We start from the raw sequence: 16,772 nt of genomic DNA on the forward strand, positions 1-16,772 counted from the left end.
CTCCACTATTTTGGCCACCTAATGCGAAGAGCTGATTCATTGGAAAAGACCCTAATACTGGGAAATATTGAGACAGGAGGAAAAGGGGGTGACAGAGGATGAGATGGTTCAGTGGCATCACTGACTCAATGGACATGAGGCTGAGCAACCTCCAGGAGATAGTAGAGGGAAACCTGGCATGCTGTAGTCCATGGGGTCCCGAAGAGATGGACATGACTTAGCAACTGAACAACAAGTTATATTTTGATACCCTGGATATATGTGTGAATATACATACATTCTATGAATATGGATATACACACATAAAAATAATTGCAGAACAATTTACTTTCTTTAAAGAAATATAAAAGTGAATTGGTTTACTTTTTCCACACAGCAATTAATAAAGATCAAGATGAGGCAGGAATTTCTAGATGGTGGAAAGTCAAATGCAAGCTTTTTGTTTTGAGAACCCCACCCGTCTACTAATCCTAAAGTGGATTAATACCACAGAAAGGAAACTTACATGGCCAGACACCCACGGGCCAGCAAAAACGAAACCAAGAATGTTACTTTTCATACATAGGACACTTTTACATACATTACCCTGAAAAAACATGTTGTACAATTACACATGCTTTCTTAGTGATTTATCATTTTATGCACATTTATTTTCTCTCCTATTCATTGCGGGGAGGACACCTTTTTCCTAGTTTACCTCCCTTTCTTATTATACCTGACTTTGAAGAAAAGCAATATTTAGAACTGGCTCATTCCCTGCAAATAGGTGATAAGCTTGTGTAATCTGATCTAATAGTCATGGTTTTCTATCAGTCATTTCATGTCTCCAGTGTGACTTTTCCCCAAGTGCTTCTGTCAACCCTGTATTTTGTATTTGAGCTTCATACTAAAATCACATCAATGCAGTGATGTTTTCACGCTTTTATGAGGGAATGAGTTGTTGGCAAAGGATGGGTAAGAAATGAAGGTTGCCATAGAGGTGATGTAAACCTTGAACTATACACACGCTCAGAAGCTTAGAGTTAAGCTGCTGATGACTGGCTGGTGCTAGTAAGGAAAAAGGAGAAAGTGAGAAGGAAAACTTGGGGTCTAAAACATTCAGCATGTAACGGCTATTTTAAGAAGGAGTATGAGCGTTTGATCAATTCCTTGATTTACAGTAGGGCTCTACATTAGACAAGAACAAGTGGGTTGGTTTTTTTTTTTTAATGTTTTCAGCAGCTCCATGGCCTTATAAAGCCTAGGGAGCTTCCCCAGAAACCCAATGCAGAAAAACCCTAACTTCAGGCTTGTCTTTGACTTAAGAGTCACAGAACATCAAATATAAACAAGACAGCCTGAGATGACATTTCAAAGTAGAAGCAAAGAACTTTATTTCAGCTCGAGAGTGAGCTCCTCTGGTTTGCCTATATTTGAGAGCTAACTCAATGTTTCGGTCTTATTAATTTGGGGAATGAGAAAACTTTTATTTTTTATTAGCATAATTATAGGGCTCTGGAAGAAGGAAGTCAGTTTGGACTTCAAATGGGCAACCAATTCCAGAAAGTCTGCGTTAGGTGGCAAACAAGCTAAGTCGTAGGCTGTGCTTCCAACAGAGCAGGAGAAATCGACGGGAGAAGAGAAAAAACGGATGTAGTAAGAAAACCGATCGGTCAGAGGGAGGGGGTAGGAGAAAGGCGAGAGAGACGGGCGGCGGGAAGAGAGCCGCAGAGGAAAGGTAAGGAAGCGGGAGGCAGCGGGGAGGCGGTCGCAGATGCAGCTGCTCAGAGGTGAGGAGAGGATCGCGGAGGTGAGACCCCGAGCGGAAGGATGGGGAAGGGAGGAGGGCAAGACAAAGCGGAGATCCTGGGGAGCCCGCCTCCGCGGAGCGTGGATGTGGTCACTTCCCCAGGTGGCTAGGTGTTGGGCAAAAGAGAAAACTGCAACGGAAAGCTGCACGCAAGACTAAATGGTAAAGGAAAACGAGAGAGCGGAAGGAGATTTGAAAGGACATGGAGTTCCATGTTTGGGTTCCACTGAAGCCCAGTGCCAAGAACAGCAAGGGGTATCTTGTGTGTTATTTCTCGGATGCTGGCGGCTGTCAGGGCGGTGGATGAAGTCTGAGAGTTGGGGTTTCAGGCAGCTCCAGCGCGGCTTCGCCTCCTCCCGCCTCCCACACCCTTTACTGACTTAATCACAGGATGTGGCCGAGCCTGCAGCCCGCCTTTCAGGGAACCAGACCAAGTGTAGAGTGAAGCACAGTCCAAGGACGGAGCTGAGGGGGAGGGTGGGACCCGGGGCTGAATTTGGCCACAGGAAACATCTAAGGCTTTGACATTGATTAAGATGCTGCGGGTGGGAGGGCAGGTTGAGCTCTCTACAATGCCCAAAGTGAGGGAGTTACTGAGTGCAGGGGGTGGGGAGATGCTCTGAATAATTGGGGCTGAAAGGAGCAGTCCCTGGAAATCAGGACTGTGAGAGCATGCTTGGAGGGGGTGGTTTGAGAAAATGGGAAGGCTGAGTGGCCCAAGGTTGAGGGCAGGCACTTACAGGAGCTGGGCCAGCTGTTAGAAGGCGTCCTCTGCGCCACGTGGTGTAAGGGATGGGGGGTGGGGGAGAGGCGTCCACTGGGCAGCATCTGGCATAGATGCTTGCCACCGAGTGTCAGCTGCAGCCTGAGTGTAGGGGAGAAAGCAGGTAGTCTGTGTTTATCACGGGCTGGAGCTCTTATCCCAGCCCAGCCGGCTTGGAAGCTTTTAATGTCCCTGTGCCTCAGTTTCTTCATCGTAAAAGTTAAGCTCAGCGAAGGTCTTGGGAGGACATGCAATAACAAGCCCAGCGCAATACCCGCTTGCTCAATTAGTCCGTTATTTGTATTCTCTTTATTAGTAAATTCCCACATTTACATTTCTGGTCGCTGTTTAAGGAAAGTCCATTTCACTGGGTTTCTTCCCTCTTTAGTCCCTCTCTCTTTTCTGTCTCATCTCTTGATTCTTTCTCCCTCCCTCCCTTTATTAACTGAGTACTTACTTTGTGCTAGGAACTGCACCATGGCAGTGAAACCCGGTTTCTTGATGTATTTTTTTCTCTAACTATGGGAGTGTGGCTTTTCAGCTTTGTTCACATCCAGAGCTCCGGCAACTAACCATGGAAACTCAGACTTCACTGGGGAGTTGTTTTCTGTTGGGAGCTTCGTTCTGTGAGCTAAATTGGGAGAGCTGGAAGGAGGGAATTGGTTAGTAATTAGAAAAGATTTAAAGGACTGAAAATACTTCCCTGACTTTTTAAATGGAAAATTTTCTGATACTTAAAATATTCACTCGGGATTGACGGCAAAAGGCTCCACACAGCCTTGGCTAATTTCTGAGGCTCTGATGTGTGCTTGAAGGAAGAAAGGGAGTGAGGAAGCACAGGTAATTCCAGAAGTCCTTCCTCCTCACTCTCTTGATTTTTTGCAGTTTGTCTTTTTAGAAGAGTTTTGAACTGACTCTGTTGCTTCTTCTAGTTCTCCAGATTAAGAAACTTTGTAATGAAATCATTGCCTCAGAATTAAGGCTATATTTTGTGTGGTCCAGCTAGCACTTCCCACATTCAAGACGGCAGCTCCAGGGACTTTCTGATGGTCCAGTGGTTAGGACTGCTCGCCTCTATTGCAGGGGGCACAGGTTCGATCCCTGTTCGGGAACTTAAGGTTGTGCATGCTGCTGCCACTGGAAACAGTATAACCAAAAAAAAAAAAAAAAAAAACCACATTGCTGCTGCAGCTCAGAAAACTCCACCCTTTAGGGAAAGCTGACTGTCTCTTGTCGGAGTCCTGCATGTCTCCTCCACTCATTCTCTTCTCATCACTTCCTTTTCTAGTTGTTTTTTTTATTTTTTTCATTACTAGCCACTGCAATTGACAACCAATTTTTTGGTAAGCTGATGAATAATGCTTTTTTTTTTTTTTAGAGGAATAGGAGTCTTAAGGCATCTTCAGTGGGAAAAGAGATTTATCCTGCACATGTAATTGCAGTCAACCTCCATAATAATCTGTGAGGAAGGGAATTTGTGCCACATCCTAGAAATACATGAGGATTAAGACGATGGCTGGGGTTGTCCTTGTGAGGCTTGGAGTCTAGTTAGTAACGTTTATTCATGAAAAGGTAATATTAATGGACAAAGAAAGCAAATTATTTAACACTGTGTCATTTGGTGTATTTTTTAAAATAACTTTATATGGAGATAAATAGATGTGCTTTTGTACCTATATACAGTCAACCCTTGAACAACGTGGGTTTGAACTACGTGTGTGTGTGTGTGTTAATTGATCAGTTGTGTCCAACTCTGTGACTGCCATGGACTGTAGCCCTCCAGGCTCCTCTGTCCATGGGATTCTCCAGGCAAGAATACTGGGGTGCATAGCTGTTCCCTTCTCCAGGGTAGCTTCCCGAGCAGGGATTGAACCTGCGTCTCCTGCATTGGCAGGCAGGTTCTTTACCACTAGCACCACCTGAACTACCTGGGTCCACTTATACGTAAATTTTTTCCAATAAATATAGTATATTCCATCAGGTAGTATTCTAGGCATCAGGAATACAGCTGGGGATATTTTTGTATGTGTAGAAAAATGTATAGAAGTCATATTTATTATCAGTGGCTACCTGAAAGTTAGATTAGAAAGGAGATATTCAATTTATTTGTCATTCTTTGGTATTGTTTTCATTATTTGAAATGTCTGAATTATTTCTATGCCTTAAAAGATAATAATAAAACATTAAAGGAGGGTGAAAATTAAAATAACACATAAGAACAGCAAGTAAATTGAGTACCTTCTTCTTTTTCCTTAGGTAATCTTTCTACAGGTAGTCATTAAATTACCAGGTAATGATTCTAGGGGAAAAAAGAGGATTAGAAAATTACCATTTTCCAACCCTCAATAAAATAATTGTTTCAGACAAGCATAGTAGATGCTGAAAAAAATGGAGATGGAAGTTTACTGGAAAGAGGATATTCACATGGTTTCAACCAATCACAGATTTGTGTTTACAAAGATTCCTTTAGAATAGAGAGATCTGGTGGTCCTCAACCAAAGAGCCGAACTTTATCACCAATAGTGAGACAGTCTCACATTTTGGTCCTCAGAGTGTGATGCTGAGTAAACAATATTACTCAAGATTTTGTGAAAAAAGTTTGACCTGATACTGATCTGAAAGAAACAGACAAATTCAGAATGTGGAACAGTCTATAAGCATCTGGCCTGAACTGTTAGGAAAAAAGAAAGCAAGCAAGAAAGGAAAGGCAGGGAAGGAGGAAGGGAGAAGGGAAGAATAAAAGGGGGAAGGCAATGTCATTAAAGAAAAAAGAAGGTACTGTTTTAGATTAATAATTACTGAAGGCACAGTAACAATCAAATACAGTGAGTAAACCTTGCTTTGATCCTCCTTGATTGAAGGGGGGCAAAAACTATAGAAGACATTTTGAGGACAATTAAGGAAATTTGAATAGGTACAGTATATTGGATCAAGTGTAACAATGGTTATATGGCAAATATCTTCACACTGAGGAGATACCTTGCTGGTACGTTAGGTTGGAAATGGCCCAGTGTCTGCTACACATTTCAGATGGTTCAGAATAAGAATGTGTGTTTCTGTATGCGTCTCCTCTGTCTTCTGAGATAGATGGGAGATAACAACTGAGAGAAAGACAGGTGGGCAGAGAAAGTAAATGTGCCAAAATATTAGCAGCTGTTAAAACTTGATGAAAATATGCATTTTCACTGTACTGTTCTTTCGATTTTTCTGTAGTTTGAATTTTTCAAAATAGTTGGGAGGGAGTTTGTGGCAAAATAGTCCAGATCAAGACTTGGGGTGACAGTAGTAAATTAGAAGAGAAAGAACAAAAACTCAAAGATATTTTGAAAGGAAAATAGATTAATAAATATCATTTCTCAACCAAAGTGGTAAGAAACTGTTCAATTTTCAGCATTTGTGTCTTTGCAGATCTCTTTCTGATTTGACTGATGAAACAATTGAAAAGAGGATTTAAGAGTCCTTGACACAGTTTGCCTGAACTTGGAAAAACTGTTTCTGAGTGCTCTTAGACCATGAGATGATGAACTTATTTTTAGGTGATGAATAAGTAAGATAAATGCTAAGATGTAATCATGGACAACAGTCATCTGATACAAGATACACATGAGCCCAAACACAAAAGGATATCATTATCCTGAGGAGCTGTAGTGAAACAAACAGCAAGGGAGTACTGCATTCAGTAGCCAGAGTTTGAGGTTTGCATTAATAGATTTTGACCAAGATAATTCCATTAGCACCTCATTCCTGCACAAGCCTTTCAGATGCTTTAGAAATGGACTGTTTGACAGGTACAGCTCTCAAGACAGTTTTTTCCTTCCTTTAAACTCATTTTAATGCTTATTAAGGAGGTCAACCAATGGTGGGGGGGTTGGGAGGGAGAAAACCAAGAATCTCTTTCACATACTCTATAATCTCATTAAAGTTCATTTGGAATTAGCATATTTACACGAAAAATGGTGCTGATCCAGTATTTCTTGTGGCAGGTGCTATTGCATTTTGGAGGAAGAGCTTCTCACTGTGCATGACTGTGCTATAGTTCGCAGGACTTAACATGCCTGAGCTTTGCATGATTAACGCTGACTCCAAACTCTAACATTTTAAGAACAAAAAATATCTGCCTCTCGCCAACATTTCCATACCCAGTTAAGAACTTCTGGTAGATTCTAGTTTACTGAGTGCACAACTATGGCTTTTTTTTTTTTTTTTTACCAATGCATCCCTCAAACTTAGTACCATGAAGGCACACTCAGCAAATATCTATTGAATAGATTCATATAATGTTGGAAAATTTGATTATTCAAATTTACTCAGTTTTCCTATAAACATTACTGTATTTTTAATCTGCCTTGGTAGCCCTTTTTTGTTTTTTATTGTCAAAGTAACACAAACCTCAAATTCAATAGTTAAAACTTTTTCAATAACTTTAAAGTTATACTTATAATACATGCTCACTCAAAAATCATTCAGATTCTACTAAAGACTATAAAGTAAGCTGCAATCCCTTCTCTCTTCTTCACCATTTCTCCCCCACCGATCCTCAAAAACTTAGCCCTTTGATATTCTCCATTAGCATTTCATTGTATAATTTTCATGCATTCCCTAGAAGCTTATAGATCATTTTCTTCCTAAGAATAGGGTTATATATACACACAGTTTTGTACCCTTCTTTTTAACTTGGTGAGGTATCATGGGTATTTTTTAGTATCAGAATATTAGACACATGTCATTGCTTTTAATGACTGCATAGTATTCCACTGCATGGATATTTCATAGCTTGTTTAATCAATTCCCTTTCAGTGGTGTTTTTAACACTACATTTAGTGAGAATTTAATATCAGAAACCCAGAAAACTAAGTTGTTGTGTTTTTTGTTTAATTGAATATTTGCAATCAGTACACTGATTCCAAAGAGGAGTACATGCTGAACATGTAGGTCGCTTTTATTAGCACCATCCATCAGAGAAAGGCCTCCGCTTCGAATCTGATCATAACCTAAGGGAGTCTGTCAGCCTGGAATCACACACACACCCATCCCAGAATAGAAAGCTTAGAGGGTGAAGGGAGAAGCAGATCTTTTGAGGGCAGAAATTTAGCCTCCTGCCCTAGACCCTGACCCTTTGCCTGAGCAATTTTGGCCATTAGGTGATGTGGAGTTGAGTGATCCTTCAGCAACAGTGTCTTCAAAGACATTGAGACGGGGTGGGAACTTCAAGGACATCTCCATCATGATACCCTCAGCCCAACATGGTGCTGAGAGACGCTAGTATGGACAGAGACCCACGCACAAAGTGCACTGTGGTGGACAGAGCCCTGGACTGAAAAGAACGGGTCAGCTGTGCACTGTATGGGTCATTGTTCTCAGGTTCATGTGTTCCTTTCCAAAGTATATCTCTTTTTCTGCCCCCAGTGGAAGTGGTTTTTTCTGTGACTGTGTTGGGTCTCTGCTGCTGCATGGGCTTTCTCTAGTTGCAGCGAGCGGGGGCTACTCTGCAGTTGCAGTGCCCTGGCTTCTTGTTGCCGTGGCCTCTCTAGCGTACAAGCGCTAGACCACAGGCCCAGCAGTTGTGGCACCCAGGCTTGGTTACTCCACAGCATGTGGGATCTTCCCAGACTGGGGCTTGAACCCATGTCTCCTGCACTGGCAGGAGGATTCTTTACCACTGAGCCACCAGGGACGCCCTACACAGCACATCTTCAAGGACGTTCCCAAGCCATTGTTCCAAGCCCTGCTTGGTGAGAGAGTCCCAAAGGGCTAGAAAGTTTGTAAATCAGCAAAATCGGAGCACAACTGGAGACTGAAATCGAATTTAGTATGAATAGAGAGCCAGCAGAGTGCATGGGAGAACAAAGAGCTGCACGTCCGTGAGAGGTGCCCACATCTGACTGACCATCTGTCATTAGGCAGGTTCTTAAACATTCTTGGGCCTCACCCTCAGAGATTCTGATTCAGTGTATCCAGTTTATTCAGCCATTTTCCCCCTCAGAATGACAAATTCTTTCTGCAAAGGACTCTTAACTGTAACCTGGCTCATAGTAAGTATGCTATAAGTGGTTGTCAAATAACTTTTAATGGTTTAAATAAGAACGATGTGCTCTAATAATTATAATCATTCTTTCAAGTCAAGAAACATCATTAGGTATCTAGATAGTGCCCCAGGTATTAGAGGTAGGGATATAAAAGAGACAAGGTCCCTGCTCACAGGAAGCTTTTCTTGGAGCACGTGAGATAACAAGAAGCAAAATATCAGGTGGGCCTAAGTACTGTAGAAATTAAAACAAGATGTTAGAGATAGGCTGGAAGCCTACTTTATTGGGGGTAGTCAGCAAAGGGCTCTCTGTGGAACTGGGCTTCAAGCTGAGAATTGTGAAAACGAGGGATCAAATGGCAGAAATGCTGGGGAAGAGGACCACAGTCAGAAAGACAGCTGATATGGGGGCCCTAAGGCTGGAAGGAACTTGGATTTAGGTGAAACAGAATTAAGGTCCTTGCGCCTATGGAATAGAGGAGGCGGCAAAGAGTGCAATGAGATGGAATCAGGATGAGTGGAGGTCATGCTTGGATGATGGGATTTTACTCAAAGTACAAGAAACTGGGCTTCCCAGGTGGCGCTGGTGGCAAAGAATGCGCCTGCCAATGCAGGAGACGTAAAAGACCTGGGTTCAATCCCTGGGTAAGGAAGATCCCCTGGAGGAGGGTATGGCAACCCACTCCAGTCTTCTCGCCTGGAGAATCCCATGGACAGAGGAGCCTGGTGGGCTGTGTACAGTCCATAGGGTCGCAAAGAGTGGGTCATGACTGAAACGACTTAGCACGCACACCCAACAAGAAACCAATGGGAGAAAAAAAATAGCTGGAAAGAGGCATGATCAGAAATACATTTTGAAAAGATCACTGTGGCTGTTAGGTTGAAAATGGATAGAGAAGAGTGGGAGCGATAGGGTGAGAGCAGAGTCCAGTCTGGAGACTACTGCAGATGCCTGGGGAGGAGAGGCAGCTTGGCCAGTGGGGTAGGGGTGGCGTTGGGTAAAAGTGGATGGAATTAAAATGCTGCTTAAAGCTAAAACAGACATGCTGATGACCATATGGGGGGGGGGGTGGGAGGGAGAGAGAATTAAGGTTGGTTGGCGTGTAGGTTCTTGGTTGAGTGGTTTGAGTGATGGATGGGGGTATTATTATTTACTGAAAGTGGAAAAATTCCCCAGAAACAGGTTTTGGGGAAAAAATTGAGTTTGATTTTGAGCATGGTGCCTTTGAAAAATCTTGGACATTGAACTGGAGATGTCAAGCAAATAAATTTATGTAAGTCTAGACTTAAGGGAAAAGTCAGAGCTAGAGATACATTTTTGTTTATATATTCTTATAAAGGTAGTCACTTTGTTACTCCAAGCATATGAATCCTAAAACTTATTTATTGCATTTTGCCCTAGAGTAAGTTGGGTTTGGATGGCCAAATTATACCTTATCATTTTCAATTAAAGACTCCAAAATGATCAGTCCTCTACAAACGCCCTGGTAAACCAAAACATTTTTAAAGGTGTTTTTTTTTTTTTAATGTATGCCTACTTGCATCAGCAAACCAAATTTTAAAAGGATGTTAATTTTAATTGCTAAGGCATGTAAATATACAGTATCAATTTTTCATTTTGCCTCTTCTCCAGGAGGAATCTGGTCTTGAGCTTTTATGCAGCAGCTGTCAGAAATATTATCACTCGCAACCGAGTGCAACAGCCTCCAGGAGGAGAAGGGAACTTAATTAGAAATTTCCACTTCAAATACAATTTATAGTTCGTTCACTCTGGGATGAGCTGGAGGGTGTTTGAAAAGTTTAATGCTGAGTGAACTGTTTTTCTCAAGCTGTCAACAAAATACATATTAAGCATAGAACATATTTATTAGTCACTAGAAGGGAAATCAGATATTTAGCAGGAGGTTCTCTTTCTAGGTGAAGAAATGGAGTCCCAGCAAGATAGAGACACTTCCCAAAGTGAAATAAGTTAACAGTAGGATGAGACAAACACTCAGGTCTTCCAACTCCTAGGATAGTGCTTTCCAGAGTACCAAGCTTCCTCTTTCAATGCCTATAATCTTAACACTTCTCCTTGGCCTAAGTCTTTGAGATAATTTTATACTAGTCCAGGTTATCCTCTTACTCGGTGAGTATCAGGGGAGGAGGTCAGTAATAGTAATTATATATCCTCACTATATACCAGGCACTCCTGTAAGTATTTTACATGTATTAACTATCTGTGCACAGTAGCCCACCAGGCTTCTCTGTCCATGGGATTCTCCAGGCAAGAAGACTAGAGTGGGTTGCCATGCCCTCCTCCAGGGGAGCTTCCCCAGAGATCAAACCCACATCTCCTGCATTGGCAGGCAGGTTCTTTATCACTAGCGCCACCTGGGAAGCCCTCTAACTAATCTATCCTATAGCAACTCTGTGAGTACTCTTATTACTCACCTATTGTACAACAGGCAGGTCTAGTCAGATCAGGGTTCTGACCTTAGGCATATCAAGAACAAAATGACAACATTAATTATTTCTCTAAGCTTCATATGGCTATTTCCCAACTCCCTGTAAAACTGTAGCTGTCCAATAGATACAGCAAATTCAACATGTCTAAAACAAAATGCACCATCCTCTTGTCCTGGGGTCTTCCCTGGTGGCTCAGATGGTAAAGAACCTGCCTACAATGCAGGAGACCCATGTTCAATCCCTGGGTCAGGAAGATCCCCTGGAGAAGGGAATGGTAACCCACTTCAGTATTCTTGCCTGAAGAATCCCATGGACAGAGAAGCCTAGTGGGCTACAGTCTAAAAGAGTCGAAAATAGTCAGACACAACTGAGGTACGAACACACAGATTCTCTTGTCCAGACCCACTTTCCACCTTGTGTTCCCATTTTGATTAATGGTATCATCACCTCTGTATAACCAGCTTTCTCATTTCCCATTTCTCATCTACTCAGCACTATAAACGCTATTTAAACTCCACTTCCCACAAGTATTTGAGGAGAGGAGCCATACAGAACCTCCCCCTGTATCCTCTCTCAAGTCTGCGCTTATTTCCCACCGTCAATTCCATTCTCATTTTTCTAACTCAGGCCTTCATCATCTACCATGTGTAACGCTGCAGTCGTCTCCCATCTGGTTATCTTATTTTTGATTAGTTCTCCAGCTCCAACTTTTCACTGTTGTCATAGCTGATCTTCCCAAACACAAATCAAATCGTGTTAAATGCCATTGTAAAACCCTCCCCGGCCACTTATTGACAAAATTTCTTAAACTCAAAGGGCATACAGGTTCACTTCTGCTGGTGCCATTTTCCCCTTCTCTCTCATGCGCTAAGCCAACCACCCCAGCCTGCTCACGCTTCAAGATTCAATGGGACATTTATAGTTTCCTTGCTTCCTTCACAAGTATGTGATAAGGATCACTTAATACACGTAAATGCTTTTATTACATTTGTTTGTTTATATCTCACCTTATTCAGTTAAAAAAAAAAGTGAGGTGGGAAAACAATTTACTAACTGTAAAATACTTTGAGATGTGATTTTTAATCCATGGAAATCACTGAATTTTGAGCCACAGGGGACCCTTGAAATTGGGGGGGTTGGCACCTTCTATTTTCTTCAGTGGCTCGTTAGCTGACCTAAGTCAGTGGCACAGTAAGCAACAGAACCCAAATTTCCATCTCACTATATCACATCATTTCGGGAAATTAAAAATAGACATTTTTCCCCCTCTTGAGAAAAGATGGTGCCTTCTACATGGATTTGATTCATTGGTACTACATCTGCTCGTTTTACTATCCCTGTTCTCTCTACATAAAGTAGAAATCACTTGGATTCTGCCCCAGTTTCTTTCCTGCTGCCCCCTGCCACAGACCACCCAGACCCCCAACTGTGAAATAATTTGCTTCACACAGCCCCCCGTGTTCTGCACCTGACTAACTTTAATTGAAATCTGGTGCCAATTATCTAGCCCTTTCCCACTGGGTCATTCCTTTGTATTTTCTTCCCCACAATTAACACTTAAGTTAAATGTGTAGTTCTTAGCTACTCTTATTCCAAGGCAATCTTCTACCAAAATCTATTCTTTGGTTTTATTAGTGCTGATAGAAGTCATTGAGAAGTCCGTGTTTAATAGATGATGGATATTCACCGACCCAATGTTCCAGGTGTTCTGTTGAGTACTTTATTTGCATAATCTTAATCATCCTTACCACAACCCAGCAAAGTAAGGATTAATATCTTAATTGCATGGGGCTCCCCAGGTGGTGCCAGTGGTAGAGAATCTGCCTGCCAATGCAGGAGACATAAGAGATGCAGGTTCGATCCCTGGGTGGGGAAGATCCCCTGGAGGAAGGCGTGGCAACCCACTCCAGTATTCTTGCCTGGAGACTCCTATGGGCAGAGGAGCCTAGCGGGCTACAGTCCATAGGGTTGAGAAGAATTGGACGCGACTGAGGCGATTTAACATGGGCACTCATGCATCTTAGTTGCATATGAGGGAACTGAAGCTCAAAGGAATTAAGTAATTTACCCAAGGTCATAGAAATGGTAAATCACGGGACCAAGATTGGAATCGTGGCCTTCCCAAATCTAAACCCAGTGTCCTTCTTCCCAGGACTGCTTTCAGAGCAGGTGGACGACAGGAGTTGGGATGGAAAACTTCAGCAGCCACAAGCAGTGATGCCTTCTGAGAGGCATCTGCAAAGGGATGAGTTCAACCTGGAGACCCTTAGTGGAGCAGGCGATGCACGTGCATCTAGAACATTGTCTGTGTTCTCTCTAGCTGCAAGCACTCCGGGGGGACAGGAGTGACGGTGAAACAACATTCCTCAATTCTAAGCTTCCCATTTCAGTCAAGATCAACTGTAAATTCACGTAATAGATCATGGTTAGGAATGCTGACCCTTAAACTGCCTGGGTTTAATTCCTGGCTTTGCCATTCAGTAGCAGTGAAACCTTGGGCAAGTATTGAATCTGCCTTTGCCCCAGTGTCTTCTGTTACAGTGGTCCCCAACCTTTTTGGCACAGGGTACAGGCTTCCTGGAAGGCAGTCTTTCCACAGAAGGTTGGAGGGTAATATGAGAGCTGGAGAGCTGCAGTCTAACCCCCCCACTCACCGCCTGCTGTGCAGCCCGGTTCCTCACAGGGGGTTACTGGCCCCTGCTCTATTAAATTGGCACTTATGTGTCCTTAGGCTTCCCTGGTGGCTCAGACAGTAAAGAATCTGCCTGAAGTGGGTTGGGAAGATCCCCTAGAGAAGGGAATGAGTGGCAACCCACTCCAGTATTCTTGTCTGGAGAATTCCATGGACGGAGGAACCTGGCAGGCTACAGTTCATGGGGTTGCAAAGAGTTGGACATGACTAAGTGACTAACACTTCACTTTCTTATGTGTTCTTACTTCATAGAGCTCTTATAAGGGTAAAGGAAATTGATATATAGGAAATGCTTAGAACAGTGCCTGCCACAGAGCAAGTATATATGTATGACTTATCACCACTACCATCTTGGTTTTTTTTTTTTTTTTGCCTCACCGCATTGCATGCAGTATCTTAGCTCCTCAACTGGGAATCAAATCCGTGCCCCCTGCAGTGGAAGCACAGAGCCCTAACCACTGGACCGCCAGCCACTACCACCATCCTTCCTCTTTATCATCATCACCACCCTCACTTGGGCTTCCCTGGAGGCTCAGATGGTAAAGAATCCACCTGCAATGCAGGAGACCTGGGTCAGATCTCTGGGTTGGGGGAAGATCCCCTGGAGAAGGAAATGGCAACCCACTCCTGTATTCTTGCCTGGGAAATCCCATGGACAGAGGAGCCTGGTGGGCTACATGGGGTCTCAAAAGAGTCAGAATGACTTAGCAGCTAAACAACAACATCCCCTTCATTTATCCTGCCTCTCCTCTCTGCCCTTTAGTAACTACTACTTTCTTTGCCTCAAATGTGCCAGCCACTCTCACCTCCAGACCCTCGCGTGTGTCTCCCTCTCTGTCTGGAATACTCTTGCCATTCCTCTGCCCATGCCTCTCCCCGCAGTCCTCTGTGGACACCCCAGCCCATCTTCACCCAGATAATTCATCCAGATCTCATTTCTTGATGTCACTTCCTCCAGAAAACCTTTATATGCCTCCTCATACCTCAGCAGGGCCCCTCCTCTGGGTCCCAGAGCATTCTGACTTTATCCTATCCTAGCTCGTGACCACTCGGTGCTGATTGTGTCCTTACCTGTCACTGCCCTCCACCAAGTGAGAGACTGTTTGACGATGGCTATGTGTTACTCTAGTTCAGCCCTTCCCTTAGGTGGGAAAAGGAAATGACAAAAGTGGATATTTTAAAGAAATGGATGTTTTATCAGCACTGTGTTTAGCTGGAGATACTACACAGGGGCTTTCCCCAACCGAGGGCTCAAACTCACGTCCTTGCATCTCCTGAACTGGCAGAGTCTCTAGCATCAGTGCCACCTGAGAAGCCCAGAGACAGCCACTACACCAGGTGCACATCAAAGTAATAGAGTAAAAGCGTCCATTTGACCATAATTGACCTCACCTGCACTCAGCTGAGTCTCGGATGAGGCATTAAATCACAGTAAGATGCTAGAAGTAATACTCAAAAGAGCCATCTCAAAGTGGCACAGACTAGAAAAAGAGAACTCCCTGTCACTGGGGGTATGCAAGCAGAAACAAATGGCCACTTGGTGAGAATGCTAGGGAGGGAAGTAGAAGGGAACGAGGTCATTTGACCTACAAAAGGAAAAACCATCTTCACATTTGAGAAAGAGGACCATGGAAAAGCAGCAGTCACAGAAAAGGCAGAATGTTTGGTGAGCCCTCAGAAGGCAGAGGCGACCCACTCCCCTATTCTGGCCTGGAGAACTCCATGGACTGTAGAGTCCATGGGGTCGCAAAGAGTCGGACACGACCAAATGACTTTCACTTCTCAGTTTTGCTTTTTTTCCCCTAGAGGTTAGAATGAAAACCAGAAAGCGAAACATACCAGCAAGATTATTTAGATTCAACACAAAGAACTTTTTTTTTTTTTTGCTCACTACAGCTGACCCCAAATGGATTTTCCTGAAAGATAGTGAGTTCATCAGGTGATGCCAGTGTCAAATCAACTTGGCTGATTATTTGCCTAAGATAATGTAGTGAGAGTATGGTATTCACTCACTTGCTCATTCAGTCACTCCCCTCTTGGAGTTATCACACACCCACAAACTCCGGGAGATAGTGAGGGACAGGGAGGCCTGGCGTGCTGCAGTCCATGGGGTCGCAAAGAGTAGGACATGTTTAGCAACTAAACAACAACAACATGCAGAGACTAAAGTTCCAACACAACAAGCTCCTACCTTCAGGAGCCCACAAGTAAGCACATTCCTCGAGTCCAGCAGGTGCATCTCAGGGGAGAGGTGGCAGGGCAGAAAAGTCCCCGAGCTTCCCTCCCCTCTGGAGCACACAAAGCCACAACTGTCTGCGGAACAACCGTCAGTGACAAAGACTGGAACCTACGAGAACAGATTTTCTACAACTGAAGACGTGACGAAACCACAACCTTAGGGGCAGGAGTTAGGGGACTCACGATACAGTCAAATCCCACCACCCCCAAGCATGGCTGACCCACAAACTGGAGAAAACTCATATTGTTCTTCTCCCACAGGAGTGACAGCCCCGAGCCCCACACAGCAGGCTCTCCTGCATGGTGGGGGGGGGGGGCCCTCTGACATCAGGGTGGCCGAGCTCTCAGAGCATTTGGCTTCTTTTTAAATTAATTTATTTTAATTGGAGGCTAATTATAATATTGTAGTGGCTTTCACCATACATCAACATGAATCAGCCATGGGTATACATGTGTTCCCCATCCTGAACCCCCCTCCCACCTCCCTCCCCATCCCATCCCTCTGGGTCATCCCAGTGCACCAGCCCTGAGCACCCTGTCTCATGCATCGAACTTGGACTGGCGATCTGTTTCACATATGGTAATATACATGTTTCAATGCTATTCTCTCAAATCATCCCGCCCTCACCTTCTCCCACAGCATTTGGCTTTGAAGGCCAGTGGGGCTTAACTGCAGGAGCCCCACAGGACTGAGGAAATAGAGGCTCCATCCTCAAAGGGCACACTCAAGGGAAAAATAGTCATTTGATAGGAGCCTGGGTCAAGACCTACCTGCTGGTCTTGGAGAGTCTCTCTGAGAAGCAGAGGGGCACTGCCT

General features: G+C 43.7%; 1 protein-coding gene across 38 annotated transcripts in view; it reads left to right on the top strand.

Moving 5' to 3' along the window:
* DLG2 (discs large MAGUK scaffold protein 2) overlaps positions 1 to 16,772 on the top strand; it is a 2,369,976-nt gene that overhangs the window by 1,994,827 nt on the left and 358,377 nt on the right. The window contains exon 1 of one of the 38 annotated variants that reach the window (XM_042238136.2): positions 1,668 to 1,717. The exons of the other annotated variants lie outside the window; for them this stretch is intronic. The gene's annotated coding sequence lies outside the window, so the exon portion shown is untranslated. Of the gene's footprint in view, positions 1 to 1,667; positions 1,718 to 16,772 lie in introns of those variants that run through there. 38 annotated transcript variants of the gene reach the window in all.

The sequence above is a fragment of the Ovis aries genome, chromosome 21, assembly GCF_016772045.2.
Source record: "Ovis aries strain OAR_USU_Benz2616 breed Rambouillet chromosome 21, ARS-UI_Ramb_v3.0, whole genome shotgun sequence".
Taxonomy (NCBI): domain Eukaryota; kingdom Metazoa; phylum Chordata; class Mammalia; order Artiodactyla; family Bovidae; genus Ovis; species Ovis aries.